Genomic DNA, 12,684 nt, shown 5'->3' with positions numbered 1-12,684 from the left:
TTCTGTTTATATGCTGGATTATGTTTATTGATTTGCGAATGTTGAACCAGCCTTGCATCCCAGGGATGAAGCCCACTTGATCATGGTGGATAAGCTTTTTGATGTGTTGCTGAATCCGGTTTGCCAGTATTTTATTGAGGATTTTTGCATCGATGTTCATCAGGGATATTGGTCTAAAATTCTCTTTTTTTGTTGTGTCTCTGCCAGGCTTTGGTATCAGGATGATGTTGGCCTCATAAAATGAGTTAGGGAGGATTCCCTCTTTTTCTATTGATTGGAATAGTTTCAGAAGGAATGGTACCAACTCCTTCTTGTACCTCTGGTAGAATTCAGCTGTGAATCCATCTGTCCTGGACTTTTTTTGGTTGGTAGGCTATTAATTATTGCCTCAATTTCAGAGCCTGCTATTGGTCTATTCAGGGATTCAACTTCTTCCTGGTTTAGTCTTGGAAGAGTATAAGTGTCCAGGAAATTATCCATTTCTTCTAGATTTTCCAGTTTATTTGCGTAGAGGTGTTTATAGTATTCTCTGATGGTAGTTTGTATTTCTGTGGGGTCGGTGGTGATATCCCCTTTATCATTTTTAATTGCGTCGATTTGATTCTTCTCTCTTTTCTTCTTTATTAGTCTTGCTAGTGGTCTGTCAATTTTGTTGATCTTTTCAAAAAACCAGCTCCTGGATTCATTGATTTTTTGGAGAGTTTTTTGTGTCTCTATCTCTTTCAGTTCTGCTCTGATCTTAGTTATTTCTTGCCTTCTGCTAGCTTTCGAATGTGTTTGCTCTTGCTTCTCTAGTTCTTTTAATTGCAATGTTAGAATGTCAATTTTAGATCTTTCCTGCTTTCTCTTGTGGGCATTTAGTGCTATAAATTTCCCTCTACACACTGCTTTAAATGTGTCCCAGAGATTCTGGTATGTTGTATCTTTGTTCTCATTGGTTTCAAAGAACATCTTTATTTCTGCCTTCATTTCATTATGTACCCAGTAGTCATTCAGGAGCAGGTTGTTCAGTTTCCATGTAGTTGAGCGGTTTTGATTGAGTTTCTTAGTCCTGAGTTCTAGTTTGATTGCACTGTGGTCTGAGAGACAGTTTGTTATAATTTCTGTTCTTGTATATTTGCTGAGGAGTGCTTTACTTCCAATTACGTGGTCGATTTTGGAGTAAGTACGATGTGGTGCTGAGAAGAATGTATATTCTGTTGATTTGGGGTGGAGAGTTCTATAGATGTCTATTAGGTCTGCTTGCTGCAGAGATGAGTTCAATTCCTGGATATTCTTGTTAACTTTCTGTCTCGTTGATCTGTCTAATGTTGACAGTGGAGTGTTGAAGTCTCCCATTATTATTGTATTGGAGTCTAAGTCTCTTTGTAAGTCTCTAAGGACTTGCTTTATGAATCTGGGTGCTCCTGTATTGGGTGCATATATATTTAGGATAGTTAGCTCTTCCTGTTGAATTGATCCCTTTACCATTATGTAATGGCCTTCTTTGTCTCTTTTTATCTTTGATGGTTTAAAGTCTGTTTTATCAGAGACTAGTATTGCAACCCCCGCTTTTTTTTGTTCTCCATTTGCTTGGTAAATCTTCCTCCATCCCTTTATTTTGAGCCTATGTATGTCTCTGCGTGTGAGATGGGTCTCCTGAATACAGCAGACTGATGGGTCTTGACTCTTTATCCAGTTTGCCAGTCTGTGTCTTTTAATTGGAGCATTTAGTCCATTTACATTTAAGGTTAAGATTGTTATGTGTGAACTTGATCCTGCCATTATGATATTAACTGGTTATTTTGCTTGTTAGTTGATGCAGTTTCTTCCTAGCCTCGATGGTCTTTACATTTTGGCATGTTTTTGCAATGGCTGGTACCGGTTGTTCCTTTCCATGTTTAGTGCTTCCTTCAGGGTCTCTTGTAAGGCAGGCCTAGTGGTGACAAAATCTCTAAGCATTTGCTTATCTGTAAAGGATTTTATTTCTCCTTCACTTATGAAACTTAGTTTGGCTGGATATGTATTCTGGGTTAAAAATTCTTTTCTTTAAGAATGTTGAATATTGGCCCCCACTCTCTTCTGGCTTGGAGAGTTTCTGCCGAGAGATCTGCTGTTAGTCTGATGGGCTTCCCTTTGTGGGTAACCCGACCTTTCTCTCTGGCTGCCCTTAAGAGTTTTTCCTTCATTTCAACTTTGGTGAATCTGGCAATTATGTGTCTTGGAGTTGCTATACTCGAGGAGTATCTTTGTGGTGTTCTCTGTATTTCCTGGATTTGAATGTTGGCCTGCCCTACTAGGTTGGGGAAGTTCTCCTGGATGATATCCTGAAGAGTGTTTTCCAACTTGGTTCCATTTTCCCCCTCACTTTCAGGCACCCCAATCAGACGTAGATTTGGTCTTTTTACATAATCCCATACTTCTTGCAGGCTTTGTTCATTTCTTTTTCTTCTTTTTTCTTTTGGTTTCTCTTCTCGCTTCATTTCATTCATTTGATCCTCAATTGCAGATACTCTTTCTTCCAGTTGATCGAGTCGGTTACTGAAGCTTGTGCATTTGTCACGTATTTCTCGTGTCATGGTTTTCATCTCTTTCATTTCGTTTATGACCTTCTCTGCATTAATTACTCTAGCCATCAATTCTTCCACTTTTTTTTCAAGATTTTTAGTTTCTTTGCGCTGGGTACGTAATTCCTCCTTTAGCTCTGAGAAATTTGATGGACTGAAGCCTTCTTCTCTCATCTCATCAAAGTCATTCTCCATCCAGCTTTGATCCGTTGCTGGCGATGAGCTGTGCTCCTTTGCCGGGGGAGATGCGCTCTTATTTTTTGAATTTCCAGCTTTTCTGCCCTGCTTTTTCCCCATCTTTGTGGTTTTATCTGCCTCTGGTCTTTGATGATGGTGATGTACTGATGGGGTTTTGGTGTAGGTGTCCTTCCTGTTTGATAGTTTTCCTTCTACCAGTCAGGACCCTCAGCTGTAGGTCTGTTGGAGATTGCTTGAGGTCCACTCCAGACCCTGTTTGCCTGGGTATCAGCAGCAGAGGCTGCAGAAGATAGAATATTTCTGAACAGCGAGTGTACCTGTCTGATTCTTGCTTTGGAAGCTTCCTCTCAGGGGTGTACTCCACCCTGTGAGGTGTGGGGTGTCAGACTGCCCCTAGTGGGGGATGTCTCCCAGTTAGGCTACTCAGGGGTCAGGGACCCACTTGAGCAGGGAGTCTGTCCCTTCTCAGATCTCAACCTCCGTGTTGGGAGATCCACTGCTCTCTTCAAAGCTGTCAGACAGCGTCATTTGCGTCTGCTGAGGTTTCGGCTGTGTTTGTTATTGTTTACTGTGCCCTGTCCTCAGAGGTAGAGTCTACAGAGACAGGCAGGTTTCCTTAAGCTGCTGTGAGCTCCACCCAGTTCGAGCTTCCCAGCAGCTTTGTTTATCTACTTAAGCCTCAGCAATGGTGGGCGCCCCTCCCCCAGCCTCGCTGCTGCCTTGCCGGTAGATCACAGACTGCTGTGCTAGCAATGAGGGAGGCTCCGTGGGTGTGGGACCCTCCTGGCCAGGTGTGGGATATGATCTCCTGGTGTGCCTGTTTGCTTAAAGTGCAGTATTGGGGTGGGAGTTACCTGATTTTCCAGGTGTTGTGTGTCTCAGTTCCCCTGGCTAGGAAAAGGGATTCCCTTCCCCCTTGCGCTTCCCAGGTGAGGCAATGCCTCGCCCTGCTTCAGCTCTCGCTGGTCGGGCTGCAGCAGCTGACCAGCACCGATCGTCCGGCACTCCCCAGTGAGATGAACCCAGTACCTCAGTTGAAAATGCAGAAATCACCGGTCTTCTGTGTCGCTCGCGCTGGGAGTTGGAGACTGGAGCTGTTCCTATTCAGCCATCTTGCTCCGCCCCCCAGCGAAAATATTAATTAAGTTCTAGATCCAGCTCTGTCACTATATGTGCAACCTTCAGCCAGTCATTGAACTCTCTCAGACTCCACTTCCTCATTTGTAAGATGGAGGTATCAAATTTCACTGATTCATTGTGCAGAGCTAGTTACACAAGTATTGAGTGCTTAGCATTAGTTAATCACTTAATAAAATAAGTGATTGTTTCCACTGTGCCACATTTCATCTTAAGTCTTCCTATTGTTGAGGTTGTGGAATTTACACTATTCTCATTTCAAGACTTCTCTTAAAATCTGTTTATCACTTGTTTTTATTTCCTGGTTATGTAATATTTCAAAGTTGTTTCCTGGTTCTCAAGGTTTCAGTTCCACCCTAATTACCCAAAAAAGAAAAAATGTTGAATTTTTGCCAACAAAAGAGACACCTAGAACATAAAACCTATTAGCAAACAGATTGGCCTCTGTGCTTGATAATTCTGACCTGCCAGATCCAAGGCTTTCTAGTAGTTTTTCAGAAACCAGCCTGAGGTAAAGCTCCAGTTTCCCTCCTTGGGCATGGGCAGAGCACCCTGCACTGTGATACTACACATTGTGATGCCTTCTTCACTTTTCCTTTTCCAGTCCCATCAAAGCCAGCTGCAGGGACAGCAACCAATATAAACTTCTGCAAGAATGAAACTGTTTTTTGTTTTTTGTTTTTTTTGATAAAAGTTTAGGCCTACTGGTAGATATAACCATCACCAAGTAAATTGACAAAACCAATTGACATATGATAGAATTTCTATCTACAAAATTTTACCAAGGTGAATTTAAAAGTTAGGATTATAGGCCGGGCGCGGTGGCTCAAGCCTGTAATCCCAGCACTTTGGGAGGCCGAGGTGGGTGGATCACGAGGTCAGGAGATCGAGACTATCCTGGCTAACATGGTGAAACCCCGTCTCTACTAAAAATACAAAAAACTAGCCGGGTGTGGTGGCAGGCGCCTGTAGTCTCAGCTACTTGGGAGGCTGAGGCGGGAGAATGGCGTGAACCCGGGAGGCGGAGCTTGCAGTGAGCCGAGATCACGCCACTGCACTCCAGCCTGGGAGACACAGCGAGACTCCGTCTCAAAAAAAAAAAAAAAAAAAAAAAAGTTAGGATTATAATTTAGTCTTTGAGGCTTTTTTTTTTTTTTTTACTTTTATTTTAGGTTTGGAGGTACATGTACAGGTTTGTTATATAGGTAAATTTGTCATAGGAGTTTGTTATATAAAATATTTCATCATCCAGGTATAAAGCTGAGTACCCAATAGTTATTTTTTCCATTCCTCTCCCTCCCCACACCCTCCACCCTCACATAGACCCCAGTGTCTGCTGTCCCCTTCTTTGTGTTCATGAGTTCTCATTATTTAGCTCCCACTTGCAAGTGAGAACATGCAGTATTTTGTTTTCTGTTCTTGCATTAGTTTGTTAAGGATAATGGCCTCCAGCTCCATCCATGTTCCTACAAAAACATGATCCCATTCTTTTTTATGCCTACATAGTATTCTGTGGTATATGTGTATCACATTTTCTTTATCCAATCTGGCATTGATGGGCATTTAGATTGATTCCATGGCTTTGCTATTGTGAACAGTTCTGCAGTGAACGTTTGTGTGCATGTGTCTTTATGGTAGAATGATTTATATTCCTCTGGGGTTTTTGGATTGATTGTAGTTCTGTTTTTAGCTGTTTGAGCCATATGGTTTTACACAACGGTTGAACTAATTTATAGTCCCACCAACAGTGTATAAGTGACCAATAGTGTATAAGTGTTCCCTTTTCTATACAACCTCACCAGCATCTGCTATTTTCTGAGTTTTTAATAGTAGCCATTCTGACCCGTGTGAGATGGTATGTCATTATGGTTTTGATTTGTATTTTTCTTTCTTTTTTGTTTTGTTTTGTTTTGTTTTTGAGACAGAGTTTCTCTCTTGTTGCCGAGGCTGGAGTGCAATGGTGCACCATTGGCTCACTGTAACCTCCGTCTCCTGGGTTCAAGCAATTCTCTTGCCTCAGCTTCCCAAGTAGCTGGGATTCCAGGCATGTACCACCATGTCCAGCTAATTTTTGTGTTTTGTAGTAGAGACAGGGTTTCTCCACGTTGGTCAGGCTGGTCTCAAACTCCTGACCTCAGGTGATCCACCCGCCTCAGACTCCCAAAGTGCTGGGATGACAGGTGTGAGCCACCACACCCAGCCAGATTTGCATTTTTCTAATGATCGGTGATGTTGAGCTTTTTTTTTCATATGTATATTGGCTGCATGTATGTCTTCTTTTGAAAAGTTTCTGTATTAGTCTGTTTCCAAGCTGCTGATAAGGACATACCTGAGACTGGGAAGAACAAGAGGTTTAATTGGATTTACAGTTCCACAAGGCAGGGGAGGCCTCAGAATCATGTCGGGAGGTAAAAGGCACTTCTTACATGGCAGTAGCAAAAGAAAAATGAAGAGGAAGAAAAAGCTGAAACCCCTGAAACCTCATCAGATCTCATGAAATTTATTCACTATTATGAGGATAGCATGGGAAAGACTGGCCTGCATGATTCAACTACCTCCCACTGGGTCCTTCCCACAACATGTGGGAATTCTGGGAGGTACAATATAAGTTGAGATTTGGGTGGGAACACAGCCAAACCTTATCAGTTCCTTTGCATGTCCATTGTTCACTTTTAAATGGGATCGTTTGTTTTTATCTTGTAAATTTGTTCAAGTTCCTTGTAGAAGCTGGATGTTAGACCATTGTCAGATGCATAGTTTGCAAAAGTTTTCTCCCATTCTGTAGGTTTTCTGTTTACTCTGTTGATTGTTTTGCTGTGCAGAAACTCTTAAGTTTAATTAGATCTCATTTGTCAATTTTTGCTTTTGTTGCAATTGCTTTTAGCATCTTCATCAGGAAATCTTTGCCTGTGCCTACATCTAGGATGGTAGTGCCTAGGTTGTCTTTCAGCATTTTAATAACTTTGGGTTTTACATTTAAGTCTTTAATCCATCTTAAGTTGATTTTTGTATTTGATGTAAGGAAGGGATCCAGTTTCAATCTCCTGCATATGGCTAGCCTGTTATCCCAAGCACTATTTGTTGAATAGGGGGTCCTTCCTCCATTGCTTGTTTTTGTCAGCTTTGTTGAAGATCAGATGGTCATAGGCATGTGGCCTTATTTTTTGGCTCTCTATTCTGTTCCATTGGTCTATATGTCTGTTTTTGTACTAGAACTATGCTGTTTTGGTTACCATAGCTCTATAATATATTTGAAGTCAGGTAGCATGATGCCTCCAGCTTTGTTCTTTTTGCTTAGGCCTTCCTTGCTATTCAGGCTCTTTTTTGGTTCCATATGAATTTTAAGATAGGCTTTTTGTTTCTTTTTACTTGTAGACTATTTAAATTCACAACATAAAAAGCAATCTATGTTTAAACAATACTATTACTAAAGATAATTAAAATATCATACATTATAAATGAGCTGACAAGTACCTTTAAGGTTGTCTCATCCCCACTTCTAATTTTATAGCTGAAGCCAAAACAATCAAGTGATATAACCATGGTCGCTTAGTAATTTGTGGTATCCAGAATAGGATTGGGACTTCAGAGGTATGTGATTTGTTTTCTATAGATAAGACTTAAGACTCTAGAACCAAAGGACCTGGGTTTGACTCTTCAACTCTCTATTTACTAGCCATGTGGTGCAAAGAAGGTACTTCCTGTCTCTCAGCCTTTGTCTCCTCATCTGTGCACTAGGGACATTGACAGTGTCTGCTGGATAGGGCTGTGGCAAGGGTTAAGCCACAATATACAATGAGGGAATATTATAGAGTGCCTGGCACTCTATTGTTGTTTTTGGTCCATAGTCCCATAGATGGTGGAAGACACCATGCCTAGACTCCTTCCTTTATACAGCCGTTATGATCAAAAATAGACATTGGACTTTTCTTTATAACATCAACCAAACTCAGGCAAGATGTAAATGGCAAAAAAAAAAAAACTTAAAAGATGTCTCTTCCACCACTGGAACTGATAAAATGGCTTAAGTAAAATAAGGAGTTTCTAATAGAGGCGTTTTGGAAGGAAGGAGTTTATCTTGACTCAAGTTTTTCCACAATAGTAAACAACTACTCTTATTATAATCCTAGGAAGAATCAGTCGATGGTCATTTTTTGAAAAAGGTAGTTCTATTTCCAGGACATTATTGGAGAATATCAAGGGTGGGAAGTTTGAATTGGGATCTGCCCTGCCCTGAAACACCATGGCATATAGATCTTAGATTCCATGGTCTTTCCAGAGTGGAAAAAAAATATTTTTTGGTTGCCTTTCTATCTGGAGGGGTCCTGCAGTTTATGGGAAAAAGTGCATTGGTCTACAGGTTCGTCTAGTCTTATCTGATGCTAGTGAAAATCATAACATCTCTGAAGCAGGAGCTTCTTATGTTGGAATCTATAGGTAGGCCAGGGTGGGGAAGGGAAACCATGAATTTAAGCCTTCGGAAATTACATATAAATATTTATGTGTGTTTGTTTTTCACTTGTATAAAACATAGCTTTTATCTAATACTTAAAGCAGTGCTTCATCCAAAAATATTAAAACTATTTACTGAGAGTGTCTCAATTTAAGAATAAAAGAGATGTGTGTGTATGTGTGTGTATGTGAGAGAGAGTGTGTGACTTTTTGTTCACCAAGGACAGCAGTCCTTGGGAGCTATTTCTGTAAATACATCATGATCCAAGGGGCATGTCCCAGAGAACATGATGGATTTGTGTTCTCCCCTTGCATACAGTCTAAAGTTAGCTTGCTAAATGCAGCAGTGGCTCAGGCAAACTTTGCAGCAGGTGCAGTGGATAAGCTCATGCGTTGGCCATACTCTCCAGATAGCTCATTCCCACACAGAACACCAACATTCTGATAAATAAACTTGACTTCTGGCAATTTCTGACTTAAAATTTATGGTGAAAAGAAAGAGGGATAAAAAGTCCAATGTAAAAAGTTTTGCTTTTCCTTTCTTAGCCGAAGAAAATGTCACTTGTCTTATAATTTGTTTATTTTTATAATTTTTATTTTTATTTCAATAGTTTTGGGATATAGCTGTCTTTTGGTTGAACATGGATAAGTTCCTTAGTGGTGATTTCTGAGATTGTATTGCACCCATCACCCAGGCAGTGTACACTATACCCAATATATTGTCTGTTATCCCTTACACCCTTCTCAATCTTCCCTCCACTCCCTGAGTCTCCAAGTTCCATTATATCATGCTTATGCCTCTGCATCCTCATAGCTTAGCTCCTACTTATAAGTGAGAACATGTGATATTTGGTTTTCCATTCCTGAGTTACTTCATTTAGAATAATGGTCTCCGTCTCCATTCAAGTTACTGCAAAAGACATTACGTCATTCCTTTCTATGGCTAGAAGTATTTCATGGTGTATATATGCCACATTTTCTTTATCCACCCATTGGTTGATGGGCACTTAAGTCAGGTCTGTATCTTTGCAATTGTGAATTGTGCTGCTAGAAGCATGTGTGTGCATGTGTCTTTTTCGTATAATGACTTCTCTTATAATTTTCCATTCACATGAAGACCCATGGCACTCCAAGGATGAGATCCGCATTATGACAAGAGCCATAGGAAAAGCATAGGCATTCAGCTCCAAAGCTGAAAAATGCCTTTTGTTTTCTCAAAGAACTAAGCCTTCTTGCTGTCTGCTAAAAAACTATATATTTTTCTTTTTTTGCAAGTGGGGTGCTTGTTTGCTTGCTTGTTTGTAAGATTCAAGAGTCTTCAAATTCTGACATAACACCAGTTACCTTTTAGAGCAGGGGAAGGCAAACTGAGGCCCACAGCCTGTTTTTGTAAATAAGGTTACTCTTTTTGGCTTTTTTTGAAAAAAACGATTGCCACACTCACTTCTTTATATATTGTCTGTGGCCGCTTTTGAGCCCTACAAGGGCAAAGTTGCATAGTTACAAAGAGATGGCATGGCTCACAAAGCCAAACGCATTTACTATCTGGCCTGTTACAGAAAAAATGTTTGCTGGCCCCTACTTTAGTGAATGAAAAATTGCCTGAGAGAAATTTAACATTTACTTTCTTTATACATTTTCCATGATCAGTTTCTGTGCATAGGAGAGAAACTATTGGATATATTAGAGGTAGGGTCAGTGAAGGGAATATTGGGGGAGGGCATGAGGTACAGAATGAGGTTAATTTGCTTCTTTTTACTCCCACATCATCACCTAGGATTACAAACCCCAGGAATCCTCTCTTTCCTTAGCATTCACTTAAGTGGAAAGAAACAAATACAAAATAATTGCTATGCTTGTAGTGTTTTTTTATAGCCTGTCTTTTTTCATATAAAGAAGAAAGAACAAAAACTGCAATAGGCTGGGTGGAACTCATTTTTCTTGCAAGTCAATAGGAAGCAATGCCAAGATTAGCAATAGGGAGAGATTTTTGACAACATGGATATTTTACTCACAGCACATTGTCAGTTTGCTGCCACCTGTGACTTCTCTCCCTTTGGATCAATAGAGCGGTCTTACCACCGGCATAAGTTTCTAATCGGGCTCTGCTGTAACTCTGTGATGGGATCTTTCCATTTTACTGCCTGAGCTAAATTTATTTATCCTCTGACCTTTGCAAGGGTCTAATCATCTAGATGAAAATAATTTTTAGCATCCCTTCTACCATGGAAGAAGTGAAGCCTTGAATATTTGCTATGTGGGACACTTTCAAAATTTGGCTTTAGAATTTTTAAAAGTGGGAGAGTAGTCATTGCTGGCAAATGGAGATAAATCACTTGAGGTTTATAACAGGATCCTAGAAGAGTGAGAAGAAATGATGAAAACTTTTTTAAAAAAGTCCTTGTAGCTAAAATTGGTAGCTTGAGAAACAACTGCCACCCTTGTAAGGTTGTCATATTTTTTGTTGGGAGCGTAGGTAAATGAGGGAATGCAATTCTATTCTCAGGAATTGGACATAATTCCAAGGTTCCATCAGTGTGGGCCAATCATGTCATGCTGGAATACCGTTTTGGACCTAAGGCTCTGAGAGGCCACTGAAGCTCCATTTGCATCCCCAGGGGGCTGCATTGGCCTGTGTGTAGGGATAATACTGTAGATTTTCCCTGAGTGAGATAAAATAAAACATGAACTCAGCACTGGGCCCCACAGCATGAGGAGGCTTGGTACAAGGGGAAGGTGAGAGAGTGACAATAAGGTACTTGCTTCAGAAACAAAATTTTAGGGGACACTACAAATCTCAGCAATTAAATCATACTTTTAAATATCAAAATTAATGTAAAAATCCTCAACCAAATATCAAAAATGTAAATAACAACAGGTTGTCATGGTTCCCTTTATGACCTTGCATTATTATACAGTGGGAGCAATTAGCACCTATTTCTCAGTCTGAGTGGCTGTCATTCCCCCCTCCAACTCTCGTAGGTGTATCAGAATTGAAAAATGGCCTGGAGCATATTAGGTAATATGAGACTTTATACATAAAGTCATTTTTAAAAAAAAATGTAGGGGTTTTATTAACTTTTTTGCAGTTGGTTCAAAATTTGGGAGGTTATTTAATCAGGGCATATAGGAGCACATAAATTTCCTTTTGCCTCAGCCTCCAATGTGGCTCCAGAGTACTATATGATGTTATCATAACAAATGACTATACTCTTAGTTAGACAAGCACAAACACTAGAGCAAGAATATTTGAGTAATCTTTTATGCTGAGTTCTGGAGGTATAGTAAAATCAACAGAGACCACAGAGGGTAAAGACGCTGGAATGGCTTCTACACTGCTTTGCTCAGCCACGCTTCTAACTTCTCCAACAGACAAGGAGTCTTGCTGGTCATGAAATCTCTTGTTTCATACATGTTCCTCTGCTTCTCCTGTGACCCTGGGGCCCCTCAGTCTACGAGGAGTTGCAAGCTCAAACACTTATAGAATTAGAGCGGGTTTCACGGTAGGTTTGGTAAGGACTGTATTAAAGGATAGCCTGAGACTGCTATTTAGGCTGAGTGAAATGTCAGTGGACGCAGGGACCCAGTGTCTCCAGACTTCCTAATTCTTTAAATAGGAGAAATGTTCTGATTGTTAAAGGTTGACAACTACTTTAAAAATGTATAACCCAAGCCACATATGACATAGGTGAGGGCAGATTTGACATCTTGTCTTAGCCTTTTGCCTTCCCTGCCCGTAATCCCCTGATTGAGGGAGAATAGGAAAAGAGGACAGATCTCTATCCACAGGGTAGAAAGGCCTCAGACAGGATTCCCTAAAACAGTGCTCTTCAGGGCAGAGATGCTCAAGTCCAGGATAGAAAGAAGACACCACATCGGGTATAGAAGAAAATGCCAGGATTTCTATGTATGATGATTTTTTTCATAAAAAATAATGTCTGTTTTTAAAGTTTACCATGTATATAATATCTTAGTACAAAGAATATGTATGTAACTTAAATATATATGTAGTAGAGATGCATGCTTAAAACATAGAAACAACATAAAATAAGTAAATAAAACAAGTACAGAGAGGATTGAACTGAGTGAAATTAGATTTGCCTCCTGCTGGAATACCTCTTGCATGTTACGATGCATTAATGAGTGGCAGTCTTCTTTTTGTTCACTGGATAGCATTACCAAAGGCCTCATTTTCTCATGCTGGCTTCAGTATGTACTAAGTTCTGGGATGAAAAGGATCTGAGGACTGGGAGGGACAAAATGTTCTACCTGAGATGGCATGCTTCGAATTACTTTTCAGGAAGGAAAGTAAGTTTGGAATCACTATACCTACCCTTGCTCATGTTGGATC

At 40.3% G+C, this 12,684-nt stretch overlaps 1 protein-coding gene across 6 annotated transcripts in view; it reads left to right on the top strand.

Moving 5' to 3' along the window:
* LOC105482381 (sarcoglycan delta) overlaps positions 1 to 12,684 on the top strand; it is a 1,038,167-nt gene that overhangs the window by 561,395 nt on the left and 464,088 nt on the right. Inside the window, exon 1 of one of the 6 annotated variants that reach the window (XM_011742432.2) lies at positions 11,284 to 11,352. The exons of the other annotated variants lie outside the window; for them this stretch is intronic. The gene's annotated coding sequence lies outside the window, so the exon portion shown is untranslated. Of the gene's footprint in view, positions 1 to 11,283; positions 11,353 to 12,684 lie in introns of those variants that run through there. 6 annotated transcript variants of the gene reach the window in all.

Source organism: Macaca nemestrina, chromosome 6 (assembly GCF_043159975.1).
Source record: "Macaca nemestrina isolate mMacNem1 chromosome 6, mMacNem.hap1, whole genome shotgun sequence".
In the NCBI taxonomy this organism is placed as follows: Eukaryota; Metazoa; Chordata; class Mammalia; order Primates; family Cercopithecidae; genus Macaca; species Macaca nemestrina.
This window is presented reverse-complemented; position numbering and strand designations above follow the sequence as displayed.